Below are 27,440 nucleotides of genomic sequence, written 5' to 3' on the forward strand. Positions count from 1 at the left end.
AAATCTACATATATATATTTTAAGAACCTCCTATAAATGTTACAAATCCTCAGATCAAGAACATTTTTGTCTCTTTTTTTCTCTCTCTTCCTCTGTAAGCCACTATGTGGAAATACATGTAGTCCACATGAAAGACATAACAATGGGCGGAACTCAAATGGATAAGAGGTGCTAAAAACCAAGTGTTCCAAGGTTTTCATTGAGTGATAAGCATGCTCGCAATCCAGCGTATCAAAGACAGATATAAGTTAAAAAATAGAGACTTTTTAGTGCTCATATAGTGCAAAAGATTCATCCCCACAGACAAAATAGGGTAGATTTTATATTTTATGTGCCTGTGCAAGTATCTCTATCAGAGAGGGAATTCACTCTAGTGGAAGGCCGCTTTTAAATCCTTATTAGAGTTCCACAGGAGCCTCACTGGAGAAATGCTCAATCAGACCCTCCCAGACTGGACTAATCAACTTTTAAAGTTGATACCAGCCAGCAATGGGCCCCCACTGGAGTTTTACTTGTGGTTAGTTGGCTCTCTTGCACCTTGACTTTAGCCTGACTCACTACCAGAGAGGAACTGCAGTTAACATATTGTAGCAGAAACCAGGGAGGAACCAGCTTTTATTGAATAGCGTCTGAAATATATAGAACTCTTGCTTTGCTGGACCCAATCTAATAAGTTGACCCATCTTGTCATATTGGGGAAAAAAGGAGTAATGGTTATGCATGTATACACAGATGGCATGTCTTCCACGCTTTCCCCTCAGTAGCTCAGGGACTCAAGGGGTAGGTCAGGATGCAAGGTTCAAGATGTCACATTTTAGCAGTTGGCCAGTGCAGGTATTGATTAGCAAGCACTAATGAACTTCTAGTGTGTGCCTGCAGGGTCCACACAGGCCAATTAGTGTGACCCCCCTAGTATGCACCCCTATAGTACACACTAATGCATAATGTAGACAAGTCCTTAGAGTCCCAAATGCAGTGTTTACTTGTTAGATTCCTAAAAGAGGAAAAGCAAAAACAAAAAGTCTTGAAGTTGCAGACTATAGCTGCATAAATGGTGTGGAATGTTTTCGTTTGAACATCCCTTTGGATTCATTTCATCCACTCTTCAGTATGGCTTTTTGCTCATTTCTGTGAACATTAATGCAATCAAGTTTTACTGGTGTGAAAGTCCACAGAGAACATGTTTCAAAGTTATGGTTGTCTCTACTCGTGAAAATTGAATTTTAAATCCACCTGGGCACAGGAACATGGTAGCATTCTGATGCAGTCAGCATGGAACAGACGGAACAGCAGGGAACAGAAACAATACCATCAGGATTTTTTTGTTTTGTTTTGACCTATCATGAATAAGCAAAACCGTTTTTTAAACAAATTAGTACTCACAGATGATAGTTTGTGATCAATCCATACACCAAATAATTTGCAAAAAAAAAGTATCATTTCAAATAAGACATAACCTCAAGGAAATCTGTTGTCTGATATTCTATGCATGAAAAATTGGGGTACATTAATAAGTTAATTGTAATGAATTTTTGTTTTGGCTCTAAAGCAGTCCTAATCAAAAAACATGGTTTGGAACTTTTTTCCATAAGAGTCAATGACAAAACTCCCACTGACTTCAAAGACCCCAAGATCAGACCCCCACCCCCCCAAAAATTGAGAAAAGGGGGAAAATACATTCCTAAAAAAATGATTGAACAGTTAGAACCAGTTTAACGGTAGAGGGTGATTCCTGTGGGTTTATGTCTATGAATAAATCACTGACTAAACCAAGAATGACAACAAAAAGCTGTTCTTCCCAACCTCCCATGTCACAAGGTATTCCTCATGGTGGGGATGAGGAAACTATACCCTTACTTGAAATGAGAACAGGTATGGTAAAAGCCTCAGGAAGCAAAAATAATTATATTTCTTGGAAGTATGACTTGCTACTGATGAAAGGACGGTTACATTATTCAAATTGACTTGATGAACCCTCCTTGTCTTACATCTACACCATGGTGAACATATCCAGTATAAATAACAAGAAAGGTCATTTGAAGAGTTAGTTCCTTGACACTGGGAAATATACCATTTACATCTATTGTCATTGCCACCCACTATGTATCAAAGACAAACTTGTCCAAAGGAATTCAGACATATGAAACTGGATCTCAAGGATCTTGTTGCAAGTTTTGTTTCATTTGTCTTGAAATAAAAGTATCTTGGAGTCTCTAATCCAGGAAGTCCTAACCAAGTCCTACCCTATCCCTGAAATATGACTCAAAGGGGTATTTGACAACTCTTGCTTGAAACTCTCAAATCAAATTTTCTTTGAGGAGATTAGATTTACAAAAGGGAAGTGAACTAAAGCCCTGTTTCTCCACATATCATCAGAGATTTGAGAGTGTTCGTCCACTTTTAGTTTTCTGAGGCCCTGATCCTAATTTTATTACTGTTACTTATTTTCAGACAGCTATCAGTGCGAGTAGTGCTTTTCAACGTGTATGCATTTTACCCAAGTCTGTCCCCACTCCAAGACTTCCGTGAGTTCACAGAACATTGCCTGATAGCTCAGCAAACTTGAAACTGGATCCAGGACAAGTTTGTCCCATTTTGAAACAATGTCCTGTCATATTTAATCCCAAAAACATTTTTCCATATATTTTCCATATATTTTTAAAAAAATATATAGAGAGAATATATTTCTACAAACATATTTACTCCACTTTTTTTAATTAAATATGTCACTAACTACCCTTATTTTTAAGGGCATTGTGTTTCATATATTTAAAAACATTTTGACCTAATATCAAGTTAAATAGACTAGGATGTCACGCATGCCACAATAAATTGAGAACCAAATCCTGCTCACCTTACTCAAGAGAGTGCTGAAATGAATAAAAAAAGAGAGCAGGTTTTGAGCTAAAGTGTTTTTTTTGATTAAAGCTCAATGGAACCTCCAAGCACACAACTTTTGAAGCATTTTGTCTTCCATTTCTGTTTCAGATGAATCTGTGATGGTTAGTGAACAACAAGTTATTCTGCATGATCCTTATTATATGCTTCACCTCTTTCTTTTCTTGCTTGTTCTTGTGACTTGCAGCTCCTGCCAAATAGATTCAAAAAGTTGTGTATTCATTTCAGTAACAGTCAATAACCCAAAGACTACTAAAAGTATACTCAGAAGGCTAGATACAATCCAGACATAAATTTGCTTACACTGACATGAACCCAGTGGTGGATAATTAACTAGGGGGCAAAGGTGCGAAGCAGCTATGACCTCAGTTACATTGAGTGGCACACAAGGGCCAGCGCAGATCAGAAGGCTGGTGGTACTGGCTGGAAAGGGCATAGCCAAGATGTGCATTGTTCAGAGCCTGCACTCAACAGTTCCAACTGGCAGAGATCTTATGAAGCTCCAGCATCAACTAAAGCTAACTAGCTCCCTTATGTCTCACAGTCTAAACCCAAAGGATAGATGCAGCAGTAACACCACATGTCCCTCACTCGGTGAATTCCTCCCCCATACTACTACCCAACACCAAAACACAGAGCTTAGCTGACACAGAGAGGTTTAATTTACACCTTCATTGCTACCTTTTCTACATCAGATCCACTGTAGAGGGCAGCTTGTTTCTTCTCTTGTTCATCCTCTAGAGCAGGCAGGTGTAGCATTGCACCAAGCAGATGCAGGAAGGGTAGGTCTTCTGCCACTGAACGTTTTTTCAAACCCAAATCAGGTCACCCTTTCCCTTCAGAGGATGCAGCATGTCTGTGAATAGATGGAGCTGCTGAGTAAGGAAGAACTTCCCTCTTTAGGCCATTGATGCTTTTTCAGTTTTTTCCTCCATCTCTCCCTCCCATACACTGAGGAGGTAGTTATGATTTGTGAAAAAGGGAAATGAAATGAAAACCAAGCTTATCCTCTTCTGCTGACATTAGGGGCTATTGATCATTTTCCATTTAGGAATCATTAGTGGTGCTTCTATTGAGGAGGAGCGGGATAAGTAGAGCTTCATACTGAACATAGATGTATTAAGCTCATCCCAGCTTTTATACTGACACTATTTATTGTCTACTTCTTTTGTCAATAAAAGTCATAGTAAATGAATACTGCTAGTGCATGGTACTTCATGTTATCGCTAACATTTAAGAGCGCAAGCAGTTTGGTGAAATGAAGTCTATTGAATGATTTCCATTACTTAAAAGCAACAGAGTTCAAGGTGACAATCCCTCTGGAACTACTTTTAACACTTACCCAGAAACTGGACATAAAGCTATTTAAAAGTACTATCCATTATCTATTTTTAGATAGTTTTATTCATTCCAATGTGAATGCCTAGAATCCCTGTAGCTTTTAGCTTATTCATCATCCTGTCATGTGGAACTTCATCAAAGGCTTCCAGGAAGTCAGAAGAACTTATTTCATATGCACTGTGGTTATGCATCACATTAACTTCCACCAAAACAGTTGAAGAGGTTAGTCAGACAGAGAGTCCTTGGCTTACTAATCCACAATGGTTACTTCCATCATATTATTGCTAGGCAACTAGGCATTTACCTTACCCAACTTGTTCTTCACTTTCTTAGCATGTTAAAGATGTCATGCAAATAGGCCTACACTCTCTCGTCTTTCAGAGTAGCAGCCATGTTAGTCTGTATCCGCAAAAAGAACAGGAGTACTAAGGTGCCACAAGTACTCTCTCTTCTGTACTTAATGCATGTGATTGCTCATTCCGAATCCTGCTGGATCTTGTGTAACTTCAGTGGCTTGTCTTTGATATTTCATACTGTCAAGGTTCCTCCTCTAGGGTACAGATGTGGGGACCTGCATGAAAACCTCCTAAGCTTACTTTTACCAGCTTAGGTTAAAACTTCCCCAAGGTACAAATTAATTTTATCCTTTGTCCTTGGAATATCCACTGCCACCACCAAACTCTAACTGGGTTTACTGGGAAATGTAGTTTGGACACGTCTTTCCCCGCAAAATCCTCCCAACCCTTGCACCCCACTTCCTGGGAAAGGTTTGGTAAAAAATCCTCACCAATTTGCATAGGTGACCACAGACCCAAACCCTTGGATCTGAGAACAATGAAAAAGCATTCAGTTTTCTTACAAGAAGACTTTTAATAGAAGTAGAAGTAAATAGAAATAAAGGAACCACCTCTGTAAAATCAGGATGGTAGATACCTTACAGGGTAATTAGATTCAAAACATAGAGAATCCCTCTAGGCAAACCTTAAGCTACAAAAAAGACACACAGACAGGAATAGTCATTCTATCCAGCACAATTCTTTTCTCAGCCATTTAAAGAAATCATAATCTAACACATACCTAGCTAGATTACTTACTAAAGTTCTAAGACTCCATTCCTGGTCTATCCCCAGCAAAAGCAGCATACCAACAGACACAGACCCTTTGTTTCTCTCCCTCCTCCCAGCTTTTGAAAGTATCTTGTCTCCTCATTGGTCATTTTGGTCAGGTGCCAGCGAGGTTACCTTTAGCTTCTTAACCCTTTACAGGTGAGAGGATTTTTCCTCTGGCCAGGAGGGATTTTACAGGGGTTTACCCTTCCCTTTATATTTATGACACATACTTTTGTTACTTTCTTTTAAAATCATTTTTAAGATACAGTGGAAGGTGGCAAAGAGTACAGAGGTTCACCATATATCCTACTATAGTAAATGCTCAATGTTCAAACTGAAGCAGGGATGAGGGACAGTGGGGGAAGTTACCTACTCCTGGTATAGTTAATTCCACTTCTCTGGACACATTTCTGACAGAGGGGTTTTTTTTTATTCCAGAGTCATAAAGATACATTTAAAAAAACAAAAGTTTGGTTTTAAATACTATTGGATTAGACGAATCTGAGCTGCTTTCAATATATTTTTAAGAAGATTGTCCTACAAGAGTTGTATCATCCTTCAACATTGCAAATCACTGTGAACAGCTAGAAACAGTGTACAGAATACAAACTATCATTATCTCTTTTACATGAGTTTAGTGTAATGCTGCCGCTCAAAGGATTTCATCACAAGTGTTTTCCTGTGTGTGGGGGGAGGGCGTGGGGTGTGGAGAAGAGAGACCATTCCTATCTTATCTGGACTGCCTTTGCTATCATGAAGTTGTCCTCATACGGATAATGGTCAGTGCTTCTTGTAGCTGGGCTCATAGTTGTTTTCTAAAAGTCTCTTGACACTTACTACTGGAGTGTTGCTCTGACTTGATATTACTTCCTTTTTTGAAAAACTGATGTATCCAAGACATTAGATATGATGTTTAAATTGGTTAAAAATGTCAAACTTGGTTGTTTGAAGTTATGCTCCAATATCAGTGTTTAGGTATCCTCAAAAAATCATAATTTTAAACATTCTTCTATCTTTGTCAAAAACATACCATTTTCTTTTCTAAATAAAGGTGCTAGTCCTCACTGAGGAGTACCTCTGTTCCAAACAACATGTTTTGTTGTATTCCTTAGTATAAAATGTGTGATTTTGCTCAAACTTTCTTTTAAAATGTTCTTGCATACATTATCTCTGCAAAATTCAAGTCCCAAAGGAAATGTCTCCAGAAAGTTATAATTATGTGAAAATGGGATTAAAATGGAAGTTGTTTTGCAACCTTACCTATAATCATTGTTATTATGATTAGATCATATTAGAATGGCGTTAACTGGTCAGCTTCTGTCTTGGGTGCTCTCCTACAGCAAAACCACACATCACAGCAAGCCTGCCTCATTTTCCCTCATCTGATTAGCCCCTCACTCTCTAATTTGCTTATTAGTTTTTTGTCCTGTTCTCAGATGGCCAGCTGAGTTATTGATAGGCCTTTCCCCTTTTTGGGTATTAAAGAGTTCAATGGCTGAGAAAGTCAGTCACCCGAGCTGAGGGTCCTTAGAGTCCAGATTCCCTTTAAGTGTTGTTCATTTGCTCAAGGACTTAAAGTTCTCTTGTTGTGTTTGGTAGGGGAATCAAGGCCCACCCACTCTCTAGATTCCAGACCAGGGACCTGCATAACTGGTTGGTGCTAATCTCTTCCCCAGTCCTTTAGTGTTTCCTTGGCTTGCTGCCTACCATGTTCACCCTGTGGACTGTTCTTCTTGTGCAGCTCTATTATCCACTCCCCTGAGGTCTAGGTTTTGTGGGAAACTTCTCACAGTAAGTTACTGCAAGCCCTGGCTCTTAGTTGCTCCTCAGCTTCTCTGGCACACACTGAGCTCTCTTCCAAACTGTTCTTATAGTTTCCCTCCATAAGGCAGGAGTTTCCCACAGCTGTCTTTCTAGAGATCAGGTTAGGGTTTGGGCCACTAATAACCTACTCTTTCAAGCAGAAGTTCTCCCTCTCCTTCCGCTGGAGCTGGGAGTCAGCTGGCAGTGTATCCCTCCTTCAGATAGGAGCTTCTCTAGCCCTGCTTCACGAGCCCGGGGTCAGGCAGTAACCTTGTTACTCAGATCATGAATCCCTCCTGTGCCCAGCTCTCCTTTGTGGAACTGGGACTGTGATTCAGGTCAGCTACAGGGCTTTAGCCAGCTTCACTTTCAGCAGGGCCTCTTTTTTTAGTTCTTCAGGTTGGAGAGTTTAAAAGCCAGACTTCTCCTGCTGGTGGCTGTCTTGTGATAAGGAAGCAAGGAGCATACATGCTGGTTCCCTTTCTAAAGCTCATCTCAACTGATTGGGAGAGAGAAGCCCTGCCCCACCACTCTGCTTGGCCTCTGATTCTGGAATCTTAAAGATACAATAATGGGATTTCTTCCAAGCACTACTTATTCCTGGGGCCATTTCTTCTCTCCCCATATTTCCTTGGCTTTTGTACATCAGACCACCCCAAATGCTTAAAGGGGCCATGCCACATGATGCAGATGAGCTGACCACTAGGCACTAGTCCCTAAAGGGGTGGGTGACGCTGTCACACATGGCTACTCTAATATTTTAGTGTTACAAGAAACAGTTTCACTATATTGCTATTGAAAAAAAATCACTTTGTTTATAAGTTTAAACTGGAGGGGTTTGCCTAAATTAAGGTTAAAGTGGTGTTTTGAAATTTAGGTGATTAAACTGAAATAGTATCAGTTCTGGTGATAGTCTGAGCATAGAACCTGATTCAAGCATGTGGTAGTCAATGGAAAGACACAACTTCATTAAGCTTTGGATTAGGATCATACATACTTATTGTGACCCTAAAAGGATTCCTATGCCTTGTATCTAGCTGTGAGTTTCAGCCTGACTAGCTCAGTGTATCCCCAACTCACTATTGTTATAATCTGTATCTAAAAGAACAAGGAGTCTGGTGGCACCTTAAAGACAATCAGATTTATTTGGGCGTAAGATTTCGTGGGTAAAAAACCCACTATTTCAGATTGGAAAACCAATAACTCACTACCCCACCTTAATCAATGAGTTTCGTTAGAGTTGGTATGGCAACACCCATTTTTTCATGTTCTCTGTATCTATCTATCTATCTTCCTACTGTATTTTCCACTGCATGCATCTGATGAAGTGGGCTTTAGCCCACGAAAGCTTATGCTCAAATAGATTTGTTAGTCTCTAAGGTGCCACAAGTACTCTTCGTTCTTTGTACAAAGACTGTAGCTTAAGTTAGGTCTTAGCCATTAGAAAGTGTATTTTTATTTTTCTTTGTTTGTAACCTTGTCTATCTTTATCCCTTATACCTGAACTCACTTCAAACCTCTCTTTTTGGTTAAATAAACTTGTTTTTCTTATTATCTAAAACCAACCCAGTGCTTTGATTGAATTGATAACAAGCTGCTGTTTCTGTCTCTTTAAAGGAGCAGCAAACTTAATATCTTCTCTGAAAGTACAAGGAAAGAGGATATGCGTTGCAGAGAGACATCTCTGAGGAACTCAGGGGCTGCAGTTCACTGATTGTCAGCTGGTAGGCAAGGTTTGGGCTGGGAGAGACCTGGGGAGTTTGCTGACATGGCAGACAAGCTGGTGTTTCAGGGAGCGGTCACACAGCTTAGCTGCAGCAAAGCTCCCACTTGCTGTGACTGAGATGGGTAGCATAGTGTCTCACAGCTCTGCATTCCCCAGCAGCTTGTCACATTTATACACTACACCTTTCAGAGCTACTGTTCTTTTTTCCCCCACTCTGTTCCCTTTATTTTAAAGCTGTGTTTTGTAGCAGCATAGATGATCTAGCATTAATTTTTGGCCAGTCCTCTTTTGTATTCATATAACAAGATATAAGCAAACCTATTTTTGATCACTTTACTATGAGTATTTACTCATAAAATTGCAAAAAATAATAATTCCTTTTTCCAGGTTTCCCCTTGCAACTATAATTGTAACCAATAAGGGAAAGAGAGAAAAAGGGAGCAAGATGACATTTAATCCTTCTGCCTGGAAGCACTATGTCTGAAAACCTGGATGTCGTCTATAAAATAACCACTTGCCTGAATATTACTTTTGGGATTTTTAAATCTCTGCAAAGGCTTCTTATGCATTTTCTTTGACATCACAAAGGGCTGTATTGCCGGTTGTGACTTGAACTTCACTGATCTGACCAATTGTTCACTCATTAAGGATTTGGAGAAAACAAACTCACTCAGAAAGACCTCCCTTATTTTTGTTCTAGTGTTAAACTACTTTCATTTTATGTAAGACTTCTAATTATTAACACAATAACTATAACTTTTTTGGAGTACACTTATAACTTTATTAATATATTCATTTATAAAGTGGCCATCACCAGAGTAGCTGATTTCCCTTTAAAGAAGATTCCAACAGTTACTATAAAGCCTAAACCAAAAATGCATCTTGCACCACACTCTAAGGCACATATTTTCAGACCCTGTCCTTTGTGTGTACATTGGTATAGTTTTCTGCACTCACCTGCAAGCACTCACACTGTGAAGTAGCAAACTCAGCACAAATACTTTTAATAGTCTAAACCTGGCATTAACCCAGTGCGAATTCTAACACTGGTGTTGGTCATTTTAGGCCTGATCTTGCTCCCTATGAAATCAATGGAAAATATCAATGGAATCAAGCCCTTAAGGGGATATGCAGGCTTTAGAATTTTTCATGTGTGTGAACAGGTGTTTGCACTTGAAAACAGTATGCACCTGCATGTGAATGATCACATCACTGTTCGCAAAAGGCTAAAGGTCCTGTTTCAGGTACTTTTGGAAATGTACCCCTGAATGTGGCTAAGTTCAAGCTCTGGTAAGAGTGAACTCTCAAGTCTAGGGCTCATCAGACTGAGGACAACAATTCAAAATATTTTTGGTAAACACAAGTGGCATGACAGTTCATAAGGGAGAGTTGGTTCTGAATATAATTAGCCACATAAATGTCTAATGCACCTATCACTTTAGCATGCCTCATACATACATAAATTGCTGCACTGAGTTCTGTTCTGAAATAGGAGCTAAACAATCCATCTTGCTATCTTAAATGTGATTGCTTTGGTGGTCATCTTGGTAAACAGGACAGATTATGGAGCCTACATGTATTATGTTTTATCATTTTACCCTACTAAAAAATGATCATGATATGAAAATACTGAGTGATCTCCAGGGTTAGTACCATCTCAGAGGAAAATCATCCCTTGGTCAGCTAAGGAATACATTTCCAGCTGCTGCTACTCTTTCAGTGTGTAGGAGCAGAGCTGAGTCCACGAAAATCAAACTCCATACCATCCATACCCATGCCATCTATCTTATTTGGCACCCATTGATGTCAATGGCAATGCTTCCATGACTTTAGCGGTGCAGGATCAAGCCTCAAGTTGACAATCAGTAATCAGGCACCCTCTGCTGAAAGTCCACTCGCAGCCTTAGACTGAGCCTAAACCAACTAGCTTTCATGCAGGTCCCTATTTCAGCCCAGTATTAGCACCCAGATCCTCAAAGGTATTTATGGGAGTTAGGCATCTGAATATCTGTGAGCATCTAAGCCAAGGAGAGCAGGGGAAAATACCTCCAGAGCTTGATTAAAAGGAGATACACATGATAACATTTAGCCCATTCTAACTGAGAAACGTTCCCAGTAATTTTATATCGCTGTTCAATAAATGTAGTAACAAGGCTGAAGACTGTAGGCTTCCACAATTGAAAGCTCTTGGGGAAGAAGAAGAGTAATTATATTGTTCTGCACGTCAGATTTTTTCAGAGAGAAATAAGACAACCAATCCAAAGTACCTCTGTCTAGGTTGCCAGATCCTGCAGATGAGTCAGCAACACCTCATGATCAATATTGTTGAAGGCTGCTGATAGATTTAATAGTGCTGTCATTGGCATCTGATCTCTGTCCAGTGCCCTGAGGATATCTACTATAAACCTATGCCTGTTTCCAAGGCATATCAAGGTCTGAAGTCTGATTGAATGGGGTCCAAAAACATTTGGAAGGTATCAAAAGCTGCTGGCATTAGCTCACCATACTAGTTATGAGGAAGCCACTTAGTACTGGCTTTTAATTCCGTTTGTAGAATTTCCCATTTTCAGCACTAATTATCAAAGATCTTAGTTTGAAATGTTACTTCATTAATTCATGTTGACAAAGAACTAAAACTTCTCCAGCACATCATCAAGGATCTACAACCTATCCTGAAGAACGATCCCTCACTCTCACAGATCTTGGGAGACAGGCCAGTCCTCGCTTACAGACAGCCCCCCAACCTGAAGCAAATACTCACCAGCAACCACACATAACACAACAAAAACACTAACCCAGGAACCTATCCTTGCAACAAAGCCCATTGCCAACTCTGTCCACATATCTATTCAAGGGACACCATCATAGGACCTAATCACATCAGCCACACCATAAGAGGCTCATTCACCTGAACATCTACCAATGTGATTATGCCATCATGTGCCAGCAATGCCCCTCTGCCATGTACATTGGCCAAACCGGACAATCTCTACGCAAAAGAATAAATGGACACAAATCAGATGTCAAGGATTATAACATTCAAAAACCAGTCAGAGAACACTTCAACCTCCCTGGTCACTCAATTTCAGACCTAAAAGTCACAATTCTCCAACAAAAAAAACCTTCAAAAACAGACTCCAATGAGAAACTGCAGAATTGGAATTAATTTGCAAACTGGACACCATTAAATTAGGCTTGAATAAAGACTGGGAGTGGATGGGTCATTACACAAAGTAAAAACTACTTCCCCATGCTAATTTTCCCCCTGCTGTTACTCACACTTTCTTGTCAACTGTTTGAAATGGGCCATCCTGATTATCACTGCAAAAGTTGTTTTTTTCTCCTGCTCATAATAGCCCACCTTAATTGAGTAGTCTCATTACAGTTGGTATGGCAACACCCATTTTTTCATGTTCTCTGTGTATATATATCTTGCTACTGTATTTTCCACTGCATGCATCCGATGAAGTGGGTTTTAGCCCATGAAAGCTTATGCCCAAATACATTTGTTAGTCTCTAAGGTGCCACAAGTACTCCTCGTTTTTTTATTGTACACAATGGCTTTTACAGGAGTGTTTCAAATCTAAATATTTACTGTTTTTCCCACACAACAAGATTGTTAAACTCCATATTATTCTAAACTGCACGTTAACTTAATATGTAGTCATTGTTCACTTTCTGAGAGTGGAATTTGATACTTAGCTGGAAAATGCGGAGCGCAAAGATCATTAAAACAATAGAGCATGAAATACAATGATCATTTGAAAACAAAAGTGATTAAAATAAGATGCCATGAGAGTATTCCAGTACCACTTGTGTATCAGCAGGGTTCTTCTGTGTCACTCTGGAAGCATGTCCTCACTAAGAAAACAATTCTATAGGTGGTGGTTAGATGGAAAACCACGTTTGGAAACCCCTGAACACTTCTGTCTTTGTGGGGCCAGTCTCTCTGTGGTTGGCTCTCGGTGCATTTCCACAATAGGTGAAGAGGAATTTGGTAGTATCACCTCACACACAAACATGGACCAGAATCTTTTGCCCTGGGGGCAGCAGTGAATCACAGGAAGCACCACAATAGCGAACGCAAAAAATTGTGGGGTGCATCTTTGTCTGTTTCGGTCTCCTTATCACCCTCTCTATTTCTTTCCTTTCTTTGTTTTCAACTTCCTTATTGTATTTTATATGTCTTTTTTAATTTCTGCCATATTTTTATATTTTCTCTTCCTTGTTCTGTCTTTTATCATTGATGTGTGGTGATATAGTTTACCTAGGGAGGGACATGGACTAAAATTCTAGTCAGTGTTTTATTCTACATTCTTTCTGGTATAATGAATTCTACCCTTGAAAGAAAAAAGTTTAGACTGTAGAACCTCTAAGAGGCTAGGACAGGAACATCCTAGTTAATTTCCCTCCATTCCATTCCATGAACAGCTTGATAATAGAAGGAAATCAAATCATCCTAATGAGTGTCCTCTACTTCACAGATAGGCCTTTGAATGGGTACAAATTCTGGCCTGACCACCTTGGGGTTGAAGAATGGTATTTGGTGATGGTAGGGGATTCTGATTCTGAGGGGAATTTCAAAAAATATTTTTACAGATACAGTGCACTATAATTTATGAAGTGTCTAGTTTGACTAAAATTCTTTAGCAACTGGATAATGTTAATAGGGTTAGGGTTTTTTTAAAGATAATGTTAATGTTAATTTTTAAGCTTTTTTCTCCCCTTTTTTCTGTTTGAATTTTCACAGTTGTAGAAAAATATCAGGGGCTAGGCAATGATGGGAGTCAGAAAATTGTTTAATGGCAGTAGACATTGAGATTCAAAAAGAAAGTTTTATAACCACTAAAACACAAATGGTCAGTATCATATGTCAAAATATACAGTCATACCAAACTCTAATAAGTTCTCAAGCAGAATTTTTAACTTAACTATAAGCAAATATTGGACAGAAAATACTGAAATACATTCAAATGGAAATATCTACACTGTTGATTTATATTTCATATAAACTATTTTAATTTCGAAATGGCTTATCCATTTTGCCTACATTTTTTGTAAGTGAAGGGAATACTCATGCAACTGAACAAAGATTAGCATTAGCAAGAATCAAGCGTAAAGTGCAAGCTAACACTGCACAGTTCTCCACACAGATCTGCCACTGTACGTCAGCAGTAACCAGAAATATCCCTGCTCCTACAGGCCCCAATTCTGGAAGGCATGTAACCAAATTATTAAGCCTATTACTGTTAAGCAAAGCACTTAAGCACATGCCTAAAGTTAATAATCTGTTTAAGTCCCACTGAAAGAATGGGATTTAAGCATGTGCCTAAAGTTAAGCACCGTTTATCCACTTTCCTGAATAGGGATGGCTTGCTGAATAAAAGCTTCATTTCCAGCCTCTGTTCAGCAAAGATTCTCAGTTATTCTAAATCAGAAAAATTGTCTGTTGGTTACACACAGGGCTAAATTAATCCCCAGTGTAACTCTTTAAAGGAATGGAGTTACACTTGGGACGAATTTGGTCTACATGGACCGTAGGGTTGGCGATTTTGACTGGATGTATTCCGGGAGGTTTCATCACATGACAATCTTTATTTAAGGATTAATCTTTAATCCTTGCAGACTCCAGGACAATCCTGGAAGGCTGGCAATCCTATTTGACCACCGCCATCTTTACTGTAACCGGTGACCTCTAATGGTATGTTTAGTCTATAGAACAGAACAGGCTGAACATTAACCTCCTGCACCATCTCAACTCTTCTTTCCCTGAACCTCATTATTTAAAAAGTAGGATTGAAAAGTTATGAATGAATTTAAAGCTCTTGAAAATTCTGAACATACTCTACTCTTTCCCAGTAACCTTGCAATACAGCCTTGGAGTTCAAAACTCCAGTACAGAGATCGATTGTGAAGATGCATATTATGCATATACAGTAGATATGGCCCCATTAGGAGTTTTTAGTAATACATATTGAAAAGTATTCAGAAATTCACATGAAATCCTGCATTGATTCTCTGTGTCTTAGAAATACCTAGAGTACCTATTGATACAGTGGCTGCTATAACAAATATGGATTTTTTTCATTGAATAATGAAGTCAATAAAGCATTCAAACTGCTAAATATAAATTATGGCTGCCTGAGGCAACAGTAGTTAATCTCTTTCATTTAAAAAAAGGAGTTGTTTGTTTCATTTTAATTATTGAGCACCTGTACTTCGTATACATTGGAACTTGGAATGGCCCTTTTTCCAGGCTCTTTTCAGAAGAGTAAAGTATCATTTAAGATGAAAGAAAATAAGGGCCCAGTCATGTAATTCGTGCAATCCCAAACCACCTATTTAAGTTGATGGGCATTTTCATTGTGCAAGAATTGCAACACAAGACACTTCAGGGAGCCACTGGAAACTGGATTTTACATTATTTTTCTGTTTAAATGACAACATCATTTGCTAGTATCAGGCATATTTAGTAGTAGTACTCATATTATTTAAAAGTGCTAATTAGCTATGAAAACACTGTTGTGCTGAGCCCTAGCAGGGATGAAAGGGGCTCTAATCACTATATGGATAGGGGTGCATTGTACAAACATATAGAAAAAAAACAGCCTCTGCTCCAAAGAGCTTAAGCATTCTTGGTTGATGACAGAATGCAAAAGGTGGATGAACCGGTGTGACTTGGGAGGATGAGGTAACAGTAATACGGGCATGTTTTTATGTAGACAAGTATATCATGGCATCTGCATAGCCAATAACACATACAACAGTAAAATAAGGTTTCAGAGTAGCAGCCGTGTTAGTCTGTATCCACAAAAAGAAAAGGATGACTTGTGGCACCTTAGAAACTAAGCTGTAGCTCACGAAAGCTTATGCTCAAATAAATGTGTTAGTCTCTAAGGTGCCATAAGTCCTCCTTTTCTTTTAACAGTAAAATAAGTATCTGAAACAAATCTACAAAAGTAAAGGCACTAACTCTCCTTGCAAATACATAACTACAGCAGGATAATGTTATGAATGGACCCATGAGGATCTGCTATTGGGATAAGGCCTGGGCATCTCCCTTTTGCCAGGACACCTAGTTCCCAAAAGAAACAGACACTGGGTCCTTTTAACATTCATCTGCAGGACAGCACACACCAAAATGGGTGTAGGTTGTTTGACTTCGATGCTAATTTAGGCATGTTTGGAAATCACAGTCTTTTTTATGGGTTGCTCTCAGCTTTTAAGTGGTAGCTTGAGGAAGTTTTTGCTGTGTAAATTTCTTCAATCTTTACACAGTGACTCTGGCATCTTTAACATGGATATATGAAAATGATTCTTCAGCACGAGTTATGACACATATTGCAAAAAAAGTAAAAAGATCTCTAAAAATATACAGAGAAAATGTACCATCAGAGCATGATTACATATTAAGTGATTGTAACTGAAGAAGAACATTGGTGGTGAGATTAATATATTAAAAGAAGTTCACCAGTTTTTATTCTGTTCTTTCACACCTGTATAATTGAAATGACAGTTTTCAAACTGGAGAAAACTTTCAAATATATGTGACTAAAAACCTCAATAGCATCTGAAAGGCAAAGGTAAAGGGATTTCATAAATGTTCACTGCAATCATAGAAATAAGGGCTTTGTCCAGCAAACCCTTATTCAGCAAAATAGTTCTATTGACTTAAATGGGACTATATTCAGGAGTCAGGCCTGCTCATATGAGAGTGGGTTTGCAGGACTGGGGCCCTAACAAGGGTAACTGCAATATACTTTGCATATCCTGGCATATTTTCATAGCATCTCAAAGCACTTTACAAACATCCATTAACTAAGCCTCACGAGGCTACTGTTTGTTAACTATTCCTATATTCACTTTTGGATGTGTACACTTAAGCACAAAGTGGTGATAGGTCTAATCCTACTCCCACTGATGTCAATAGGAGTTTCATTGTACAAAGAACCACAAATTCACAACAGAACTGCCGACTCACAGTCCACCTGATCTAACCAGCTCTTCCTCTCATGTCTCTAACAACTATGAACAAAGAGTCTGATTCTGCAGGCACCTCAGAGGAGATGAAGGATGTGTGGGAAGGTAAAGTGGTGGTGCTGGGTTGTCAGAGAGCCTTCCATGGAGTGTGGGGTGGGGGGGGGGAGGGAGGGAGGGAAGTGCACATAGTGCTCAGTAATGCAAATCAACTCTTACGTCTTCACTGAAATGAGCAGGAGGACAGTAGACATACTGCAGGGCAGATCCAGGGCATAGTATGGACACAGTGGTTTAAATGCAATCTAGTGAATACACATGATGTTTACAACAGCCTTTGTCATCATATTCCTTTTGCCACCCTGGAGTACTGCTTGCCCAAGTGTCCAGAACAGCTGAACTTAACAGAAAGTGAGAGCAGAGGCTGTCATAAGGTCCAGCCATGCTTCTTCTGACACTTCCCATGAAAAATTGCTCTCACTGCCCATTGCCCAAACTGCATGATCTATGCTGGTCACAGGACTCATACCAGTCCATCAACTACCAACACCCAATTCCCTTGATCCCATTATTGGATTGTTATAACCAAAAGCCATGTTCAGCATCTCTGCTGCTTGTTCAGTGTTGCACTCTTGCTGGATGAAGCTCAAAGATGCTTGCTCAGTCACAGCCAAATCCCTATCTGACCACGAAGTGAAGCCATAGGATAAAATTAGATCACAGTCATTTCACTAGGAACCGATTATGACGTCAAAGTGAGAGGATCATGATTTCTCTTAAGAAGGAGACATTGGACTGACTATCCATTGAGAAAGGCTTCAATAACTGCAAAGGAAACAACAAAACATCCTGGTCAAATATATTTATTTCTGTAAACTCTATTTCTGAGTAAACCCCAACATGAAAAGACCCTCTTACCCAGACAAACAGACTTCTGTAGCACTGTAAAATAATTTGCTCCAAGGTGGCAACACTGCAACTTAAGATTCAGCCAAGGGCACATATTTATAGCTGACTGGTAGTCTCCAGAAAGTAGGGCATTTATAATACAAATGTGGATAGATCCTTAGGTACAATAGCATGAATGGTGATGTTATAGTCGTTTCTAAAATGCTTCTTTATGAATTGGGCCTTAGAAGTGGCAAAATCAAGTAAGATGCATGGTCCATATATATACACATGCTCACAATATCATGACATTTACTATCTTTCATCTTGAAAACTTGATTCTGACAAATTGCAAAGATACAAAATATTAAGACTGCCTTTAATCAGATTAAAAATATATTAAAGTGATCTAATGTTACCTAGTTCTTTCCGTCTATTAATTAATGTGGCTTATATTGTATTTCTTCAGTCTCTGGAGAATTGAACTTTCTATGAAGATTAATGCTACATTCACTTCACTGCACATTAATGCAGAAGACATTATTACTTTGAGCTCCAGGAATTCCCACTGGCAAAGGGTATTAAATCATAACATCCGTGCAGTGCTGTTCTAACTATCCTGACATGTTTGCCTCGGAACTTCTGTAAATTCAGCCCTGATATTACATTATAACTCCATGCCAGCATTTTGATTGGAATATGCAGCAGATTTTTATCGGAAGAAGGTAAAGATCATTACAAAGCTGAATTGCTGTTTTCTATTCCATTATAAGGTTTCTATGGGAACACTATTGACATCACTAAGCTTCACTTTGAAACAGCAATCAAGAAAAAAAGCATTTAGTATTACACTATCTTCTTATTTTGACATATTGCTAATATTTTTAATGTAATGTATTCATCTGAAAAATAAAACACTTTCCATATTGAAAGTGAATTAGTCTTTTTTATATTTCTGGAGCCTTTTCCTTACTTTTAGCAAGACAAATGTCTCCATGTAAATGTCCTGTAAATTTAACTTTGAGCAACCGTTTGGATTTATGGGAGAATAAAAAATATATTGATTAGATATTTCCTGTGTCTTCTAGCACAAATGAAGGCAGAAACATGGAGAACTTTTATCATTAGCTTCTGTTCCATAATTGACCACATCATTATTCAGGAGGAATAAATCAATACAGTCTGCTTGGAAATCCCACTCTTCCCACTGCAGGTTTTTCTTTCTCTATGCAGTAGATCATAACAGTGCCAACCTTAACCCTTTCTTCTAAACTTCAGCTTTGGAAAAGGCAAATGTGTACAATTTGCAAGCTCTGAAGGCCACACACATCTCCAGCTGATATCACTAGTTACATAGACAGATAGCAGAGATTCAAGGATTCTAGAGGAACAAACAGATCTAATGTGCAACTCAGATACAACAGTGATGCATGTGTCATAAGTACTTTGATAAACTAGAACAGAACAGGAACTCATATATTAGACAATTAATAGAGCCAGTTGGAAAAGTCTGGGGGAAAAAATAACAAAAAATGGGGCAAATCTCTTGTTAACTTTTTGGGTGAAAATAATTATTTTTTGTTTACCAGCTCTGCAATTAAGTTAGGAGCAACATCCAAAATGAATTCACAGAAGAGGTAACTTTCTGAGGCAGCCAGTCCAGTAAAATCCTCTGAGAATAGATAGATAATTTTCCAGCATTTTAGCTACACCAGCTAGGGAACCAATTTAGTATTATGCAATGGATACCCATTTCCTAGGCTCCCGTTTCCTTATACGACACCAGATATCACAGGGGGGAAGGGGCTAAATGGACTATTCAAAACTCCTTTTGAAATTCCTTACTGTCCCTTTGCCAGCATACCTGGTTTTTAAAAGAGATAATCGCCAGGTATTTTTAAATGTTAAATTTTGGGTGCAAGGTGCAGGTTGGTTGACTTAGGTGTTCACTTAGGCAGCTTTAAAAATAGCTGCCTAAATCATCTTCTCTAGCACACAGAATGACATTAGTAACTGAACTGCCAGATTTCTGTCAGTCTGCATCTCAAACTAAATATCATTTTAATTTAGTGCTATGCGTTTAATATATTTCTTTCTTTCTTTCATGTTTTCTTACTAGTATTGTGAAGCAAAAAGAGATCTGTGATAGTCTCGAGGTCATTTCAAACAGCAATCAAGTTTGGGCCTGATCCACTCTTAACTCACATGAAAGCATTCACATTCAACAGCAATGCTACAGCCTGATTCTGTAAAATGCCAAGGACACAAGCCAAGTACTATTGAAATACAGAATCTCCCATTAACTTCACTCGAAACAGATCAAGCCCTACACGCCCCTTGCAAGGTGCTGATCAGCTTCAACTCCTGTTGATTTTAATAAAGTGAAAACACTGAGCACACAGGGCCTTTGGAATACATGGAGAAATCAGTGGGGAACTCAGCAATTTAGAGGAGATGCACAGCACCATGCAGGATCAGGCCTCATTAGGATCTGAAGGAGGCTGAATCATCAAAACAAAATATGATAGAATAATAGAGACATTTTCACTTTTTTTTTGTATGGATGCTGCTGTTGAGATTAGAATCTCAATTTACTTTCTTGTATGATGGGCATATAAATATTTCTCTGTCCTGCTGCATTAACTCTCCAATATTATTGTGCAGCTGAGACAAAATGTAGGTATAAACTTCTGCATAATACATTCTTATATTCTGCCACTGTAAGTGAATTTATTCAGCGATAAAATACCACTCTTCCTAAAGATAAATTTCTTTTTTGTAAAAATGTCACACACAAATGTTAAAGCAGTTACTCTTTGGCGTTTAGCCATAAACACAAACTACGTTTATATTAGCTTACACTTAAAAAAAAACATTTGCTTAATAGTTTAGAAGCTTTTACTCTGAAAGGTTCTCAGTGACTGGGCCAGATTAGTACAAAATTCAGTCAGACTTTGCACATGTCCATAGGGACTGCTAAAAAGAGAAAACAGTATTTCAGTTCTTCCTGAGACCAGGAGTCAGGCACACCACAGTTGCTGGTCCTGAGATCACTCACTTGATTCAATGAGGCTACTTACTTACTTTTGGCATCTGTCTCACAAAATAGGGACCTAATCTTCCAGCCATTAATTTATTTTATATTTTTAGATCTATACACATGAGCTAAAAAGGGCACCTGTCCATCTGCTTTAGTAGCCCTGCTGAGTTCTGGGCTGGATAGCATTTTCATTATGAACATCTCTTTCTCCGCCAAGGTTTTGTAGGGCCAGATCCTGCTTCCATTACAATTAAGGGGAGTTTTGCTATTGACTTCAATTGAATCAGGATTGGACTAGGGTTAATTTGGTTGGTACCATAATTTGGTAAATGAAATAATAAACAAACAAATAAATTCTCTGGGATCAAAAGGTCCTAACAGTTTAACCCCATAACATGATGTTTTGCTGGGCAGTGGGAGGTGGAGGGCAGGGAAACTGAGATATTTACCTTTTGAAATGAGGAGATTTCACACGGCAGTGAGCTACTTGGTATTAGCATTACAACAATAATGTATTACACACCTTAGAGAAAGATATAAAGATAAGATTATTTTCCTAATGAATATACATTCTCTATGGATTCAGAGGGTAAACAGACAACACACAAACACAGGAGAAGGAAGGGGAAGTGGCAAAAGCAATGGGATTGAGTGGTGATGCTTAGCATATATTTTAGAAGTGCTATGGTTTTAGTTTGGATTATTATTTGTATTATAAATAAATGCCATGAGAGTTTACTTTTCATTAATATGTACAGGTGTCAAAGTGCAAATACTTCCTAATAGACCAGAAGCACTGTGGTAAGGTCTATAGAGACACAAAAATGCACGGGTTTTCCCACAACATCCTCAACCACTCTAATATCTGGGGGGCAAGAGGGTGAGAAGGGGGGGGGGATTGTCATGTTGCTGTAATGCCATCCTTCCTGAAAAGACCTACTTCTCTGGAGTCATGCCAATTTCAAGCTGCCAGTCTGATGAGTGCACACAGCTTAGGATAAAGGGGACTGATTTCTAAAAACTGCTTCTGGCTCTTGGCTTTTAGAGGCTTCTCACAGGCTTCTAGGACATTAGGCTAAAGGAAAATGTGAAGCATGACCTATTTTAGTTGTGATAATTGTTTAGCATTTTTAGTCAATACAAATGTTAAGTGAAATAGCACAACAAGGTGTGCAGCTATATCATTTATTCTGGCTTCACAGAAGCTTGATGCTGCTTAGACTTCGAATCCAAAGCAAGATACAGGGCTTAATCCTGCCCCATTGCAAAACTCCATTTGGTTTTAGTGGGTGGAGGATTGAATCCATGCATTATATTAATATAGTCGCAGCATGGAATGTGCTGTCTTTTATTTACAACTTTCTCCCCGTCCCAACAACATTGACAAAACCAGCATATCAATAAACTCTTCAAGCAGAAGAGGATGGAGGGATTCACAAGTGTTTGTATGAGTAACAGATTGTGTCAGGTTGTACGCAAATGGACTGGACAAGCAATTACCCAGTGCACATACAAATGCCTCACTGTGTGCACAAATGTGAGTTTCTGTGGAGGTAACAGACACAGGAGGTAACAGTGCACAGGAATTCTCATCCCTGTGACTGAAAGCGAGGACCTCAGTTTTTAAGGACTTGATACTGTAAGGTGCAGAATGCCCTTCACTCCCATTAAAGCCATTTGGATTTGAGAGTTCTCAATAACTCACCATGCACTAAGCACTGGCAAGATTGCCTCCTAATTCAGGAAGACTCTGGACAATGAAGGTATTGCTTCAGACCTTAAAGATCAATTTTTACACTAATTGACTTTTTTAGGTTAGTGGACGGGATTGTCTAGTTCCAAAGAAAAACTATTGTACCATCAATGACACCTCCCACTGTCAATATGATAAAGATTTGATTGCTCTAGCTTTCTATATACAATAGGGCTATTAGTGGTCACGTGTCTCACCTCAACAGTAATAAACCAATGTATGCACAAATGGCCCAGGCACTTACACCAAAATAAATATTAAAATAGATTCTCCCCAAGTCTTCCCACAAAATGACAGCAGTATGGACTAAGTATCTTAAAGTTATCTATTTGACTTTTGATATTATTATTTTATTACTGTTATTATTCACTAGGGCTGTCAATTAATAGCAGTTAACTCACACAATTAACTCAAAAAATTAATCGTGATTAATCGCACTTACAACAATTGAATACCAAATGAAATTTATTAAAATATTTTTGAATGTTTTTCTACATTTTCAATATTGATTTCAATTACAACACAGAATGCAAAGTGTACAGTGCTCACTTTACATTATTTTTATTACAAATACATGAACTGTACAATGATAAATGAAATAGTATTTTCAATTCACCTCATACAAGTACAGATGCAGATTTTTTTTGGTTACATAACTGCACTCAAAAACAAAACAGTGTAAAACTTTAGAGCCTACAAGTCTACTCAGTCCTACTTCTTGTTCTGCCAATTGCTAAGAGAAACAAGTTTGTTTACATTGATGGGAGATACTGCTGAGTTCTTCTTATTTACAATGCCACCTGAAAGTGAGAATAGGCATTCACATGGCACTTTTGTAGCCAGCGTTTCAAGGTATTTACATGCCACATATGCTAAACAGTCGTATGCCCCTTTATGTTTCAGCCACCATTCTAGAGGACATTCTTCCATGCTGATGATGCTCATTAAAAAAATAATGTGTCAATTAAATTTGTGACTGTACTCCTTGTGGGGAGAATTGTATATCTCCTGCTCTGTTTTACCCACATTCTGCATATATTTCATGTTATAACAGTCTTGGATGATGACCCAGCACATGTTTGTTTTAAGAACACTTTCACTTTGACAAAATGCAGATAAGGTATCGATGTGAGACTTCTAAAAATAGTTACAACACTCGACCCAAGGTTTAAGAATCTGAGAGGGATGAGGTATGGAGCATGCTTTTAGAAATCTTAAAAGAGCAACGCTCTGATGCGGAAACTACAGAACCCAAACCACCAAAAAAGAAAATCAACCTTCTGACAGTGGCATCTGACTCAGATGATGAAAATGAACATGCGTCAGTCCACACTGCTTTGGATCATTATCAAGCAGAACCATCATCAGCATGGAAGCATGTCTGCTGGAAAGGTGGTTGAAGTATGAAGGGACATATGAATCTTTAGCGCACCTGACACGTAAATATCTTGCAACATCAGCTACAACAGTGCCATGCGAATTCCTGTTCTCACTTTCAGGTGACTTTGTAAACAAGAAGCAGGCAGCATTATCTCCTGCAAATTATAACCAACCTTGTTTGTCTGAGTGATTGGCTGACCAAGAAGTAGGACTGAGTGGACTTGTAGGCTCTAAAGTTTTACACTGCATTCAAAAACAAAACAGTTTTCTTTGTATATAATTCTATATTTGTAATTTAAACTTTCATGATAAAGAGATTGCACTACAGTACTTGTATGAGGTGAATTGAAAAATACTATTATTTGGGTTTTTTTACTGCAAATATTTGTAATCAAAAATAAATATAAAGTGAGCACTGTACACTTTGTATTCTGTGTTGTAACTGAAATTAATATATTTGAAAATGTAGTAAACTTCAAAAAATATTTAAAATAAATGGTATTCTATTGTTGTTTAACAGCGTGATTACTCACATGATTAATTTTTTAATTGCTTGACAGCCCTATTATTCACATAGTTTTTCACAATTTGTGACCATTCTTCAAGAGTCTTACAGAAGTGACTATAATGAAAAATAAATCACCTCTATAAAGCACACTTGATCACGGCAAATCTGCTGGGAGTGTGGATACTTTAATAATCCCCACATACTTTTCCTGTGTTTATTCTGACTAGCTATTGTATACTGTGGTATACATTTTCTTTATCAGCCTTCTTGGAGTGTAGTTATCTTCCTATAAATCAGATAATGATTTAAACCAATCAATATTTCCTGTACTGCAGTATCATCATTCCTTGATGAATTGTTCTGCAGAAGTACAACCTGTGGAGATTTACATAGAAAACAAGGCAACACACAGACTGTTGGAAAACAGAGCTGGATTAAAGGACTACTTTGTATCATTATGATCTAGATGCTCTGAGAAGGTGGCTCAGGATGCAACAGAGTCAAATCCAAAGCAGAAAGCATTAATGTATCAGACACTTGATTATTGCCAACTACCGTCATCTTGGGTACACTAAGTTGCCTCACTTGGGAGGAAGATAAAAGATTCAGGGGTGGGTAGAAAATCAGAGATCATGGGGACAGAAGTTTAGAGGTAGAATCTTTCTTGAGGGGAAAAAAGTCTGTCTAGGGTGGCAGATTAAATGTTCTCTTATCTGGGCAACATTTAGTGTTAACCCATCCTGTTCAGAAGGGGGGATACAAGATCGTCCAGTGGATAGGGCACAGAACTGACAGGTAAGACCTAGATCCTAATTCCTGACTCAGCCACTAACCTGCTGTGTGTCCTTGGGCCAGTCACTTCACTGCTCTGTGCCTCAGTTTCCCCATCCATAAAAAGAGAAAAATGGTACTAACTTTCCTTTGCTTTGAGATCCTCAGTTAGAAGTCCTATTGTAGAGTTGGTTGAAAATCAGAAAACACAATTTTAAGAGTTTTTTTTTCAAACTATTTCCATGTCACATGGTACTAAATGCAAAATTTTCTAGACCATTTTTATTAATTTTTCAATAAAAAATATTGAGTGTTATCTAACATTTTCATTCACTGAAAACCAAAATTCAGGAAAATGAAAATGTTCAACAACAATGATGTATCTGAAGAAGTAGTTTTTTACCCACAAAAGCTTATGCCCAAATAAATCTGTCAGTCTTTACGGCGCCATCAGACTTCTTGGGGTTTTTTTGTGGATACAGACTAACACTGCTATCCCCTGATACTTGATAACAATTTCAGTAACATTTTTTATTAAAATATATTTATTAAAATGACAAATAAACGTTTAAAAAAAAGATGCCAACAAACTTTCTGCAAAACATTCTATTGTCCTAAAATGGCCATTTTTCCACTGGAAAAAAATTGTGCATAAAATATCAAGCTGTTCTAGTGCCATATAAGAACAAAGAGAGTTGAGCTGTGACTGGTCAAAATATCAACCCCCCCCCTCACCTTTAGAGGTATGTATGGCCCAATCTTGCAAATTTTGCCATGTGGATGGAAATAAGTGGGGCTCCACATGGGGAGGGGCCCATCTATGCAGAACAACTTGTAGGATTTGGGGCTATATTTGTTTCAGTGAATTTCTACAAAAAGAGAGTTAACCATTTTCTAACAAAGGTAGGGTTATCCCCTTCTCTGGAGTAACAGAACATGCCCCTTCACTTTCCTAAATATGTTTGGTTGCCTTCCCAACCCTCCTACTTTCTTATAAACCGTTTTATAGTGAATGATTTGCTTAGATTCTATCCTTATATTCACCCAGGAACTCACAGTTTGTTCTGATTGAACATATGGGTTTTCCTGGAAATTGCACTCATCTCAGCTATTGATGTCTGTGCCCGCAAGGGCTGTGGGGAGAGATACCAGCGAAAGGAAGACACTCAGGCCTGAGAACAGTAAACTATGCTTTATTGAAGGAAGGAAGAACTTATGCTCCAATCTGAGCTGGGAGCCTCTAGGACACGCGGAGGGGCTGCAGGGGACTCTGGCCATTCAGGACAGCTGACCAGGCAGGACTCCACTGTGGGGGGGAGTCCTCTGCGGCACTATATTCTCAGCGCTTATCTCAGGGTTACATGGGGTCAACAGCTGGTTACATTCTTATATATATATATATAATTTATGCTTATTACATAAACTGACTCAGTTACAGGCAAAAATATGCTGAGCTATGCTACAATATCTTTTGGCAGGGTCTGTCGGACAAAGTTAATTGAAACTGCCTGCATCCTCTGCTTACATCCAGTCACATACTCAGTCCACCACCTAGCTCCTCGCCAATCTTCCGCAACCTTGCCCCTACAATATCTGATGGTGCAGACAGTCTTTCAATAATCTTGAAATCATTACAGGACAAAAAGTAACTGGTTCTTCTCTTTTCCTGTCCTGGAGATAGCTGGCACATGCAGTAGCTGTCTAATCAAAAATTCCCTATTGATTAAATAAAGATAAAAACAAAAACATCACCACTGGTTTTTGGTAGTGAAGCAAAGTAATTGTCTATTTATTTGCATAGGTTCTTTAGGCCTCAAAGATAGCATTCCCCTTCATAAACAGTGCTATTGATCAACACTATTCAAGCAAATGTCTAAGAACATTTTGTTCAGTAATTATTATGTGTTTGAAGCACACAGGCTATACAAGAGAAAACTATTTTAAACTACAAACCCATTGCGCCCTTCAGTGCAGGCACGGCTGTGACTAACAGAGATGTCATGCTTATTATCTTTACCAGATGCAGAAGCTCAGATTGAACTATTGAGCTCATTAGAACACACAAAGCAAGGAATATCATCCAACAGTCATAGCAACAAATTACAGGGACCCAGGCAAACTAGCTAGCTACAAGTTTGAGTAGAAAACAGAGAAAGCAACAGACAATCATTCACAGAAAACTCAGAAGCCAAGCAGAGCCTCTGAACTGCCAAGGGGGAGTAAACCAAAGCCCTAGCTTCCCTCAC

Source organism: Lepidochelys olivacea, assembly GCF_965140295.1.
Source record: "Lepidochelys olivacea isolate rLepOli2 genome assembly, chromosome: 8".
In the NCBI taxonomy this organism is placed as follows: domain Eukaryota; kingdom Metazoa; phylum Chordata; order Testudines; family Cheloniidae; genus Lepidochelys; species Lepidochelys olivacea.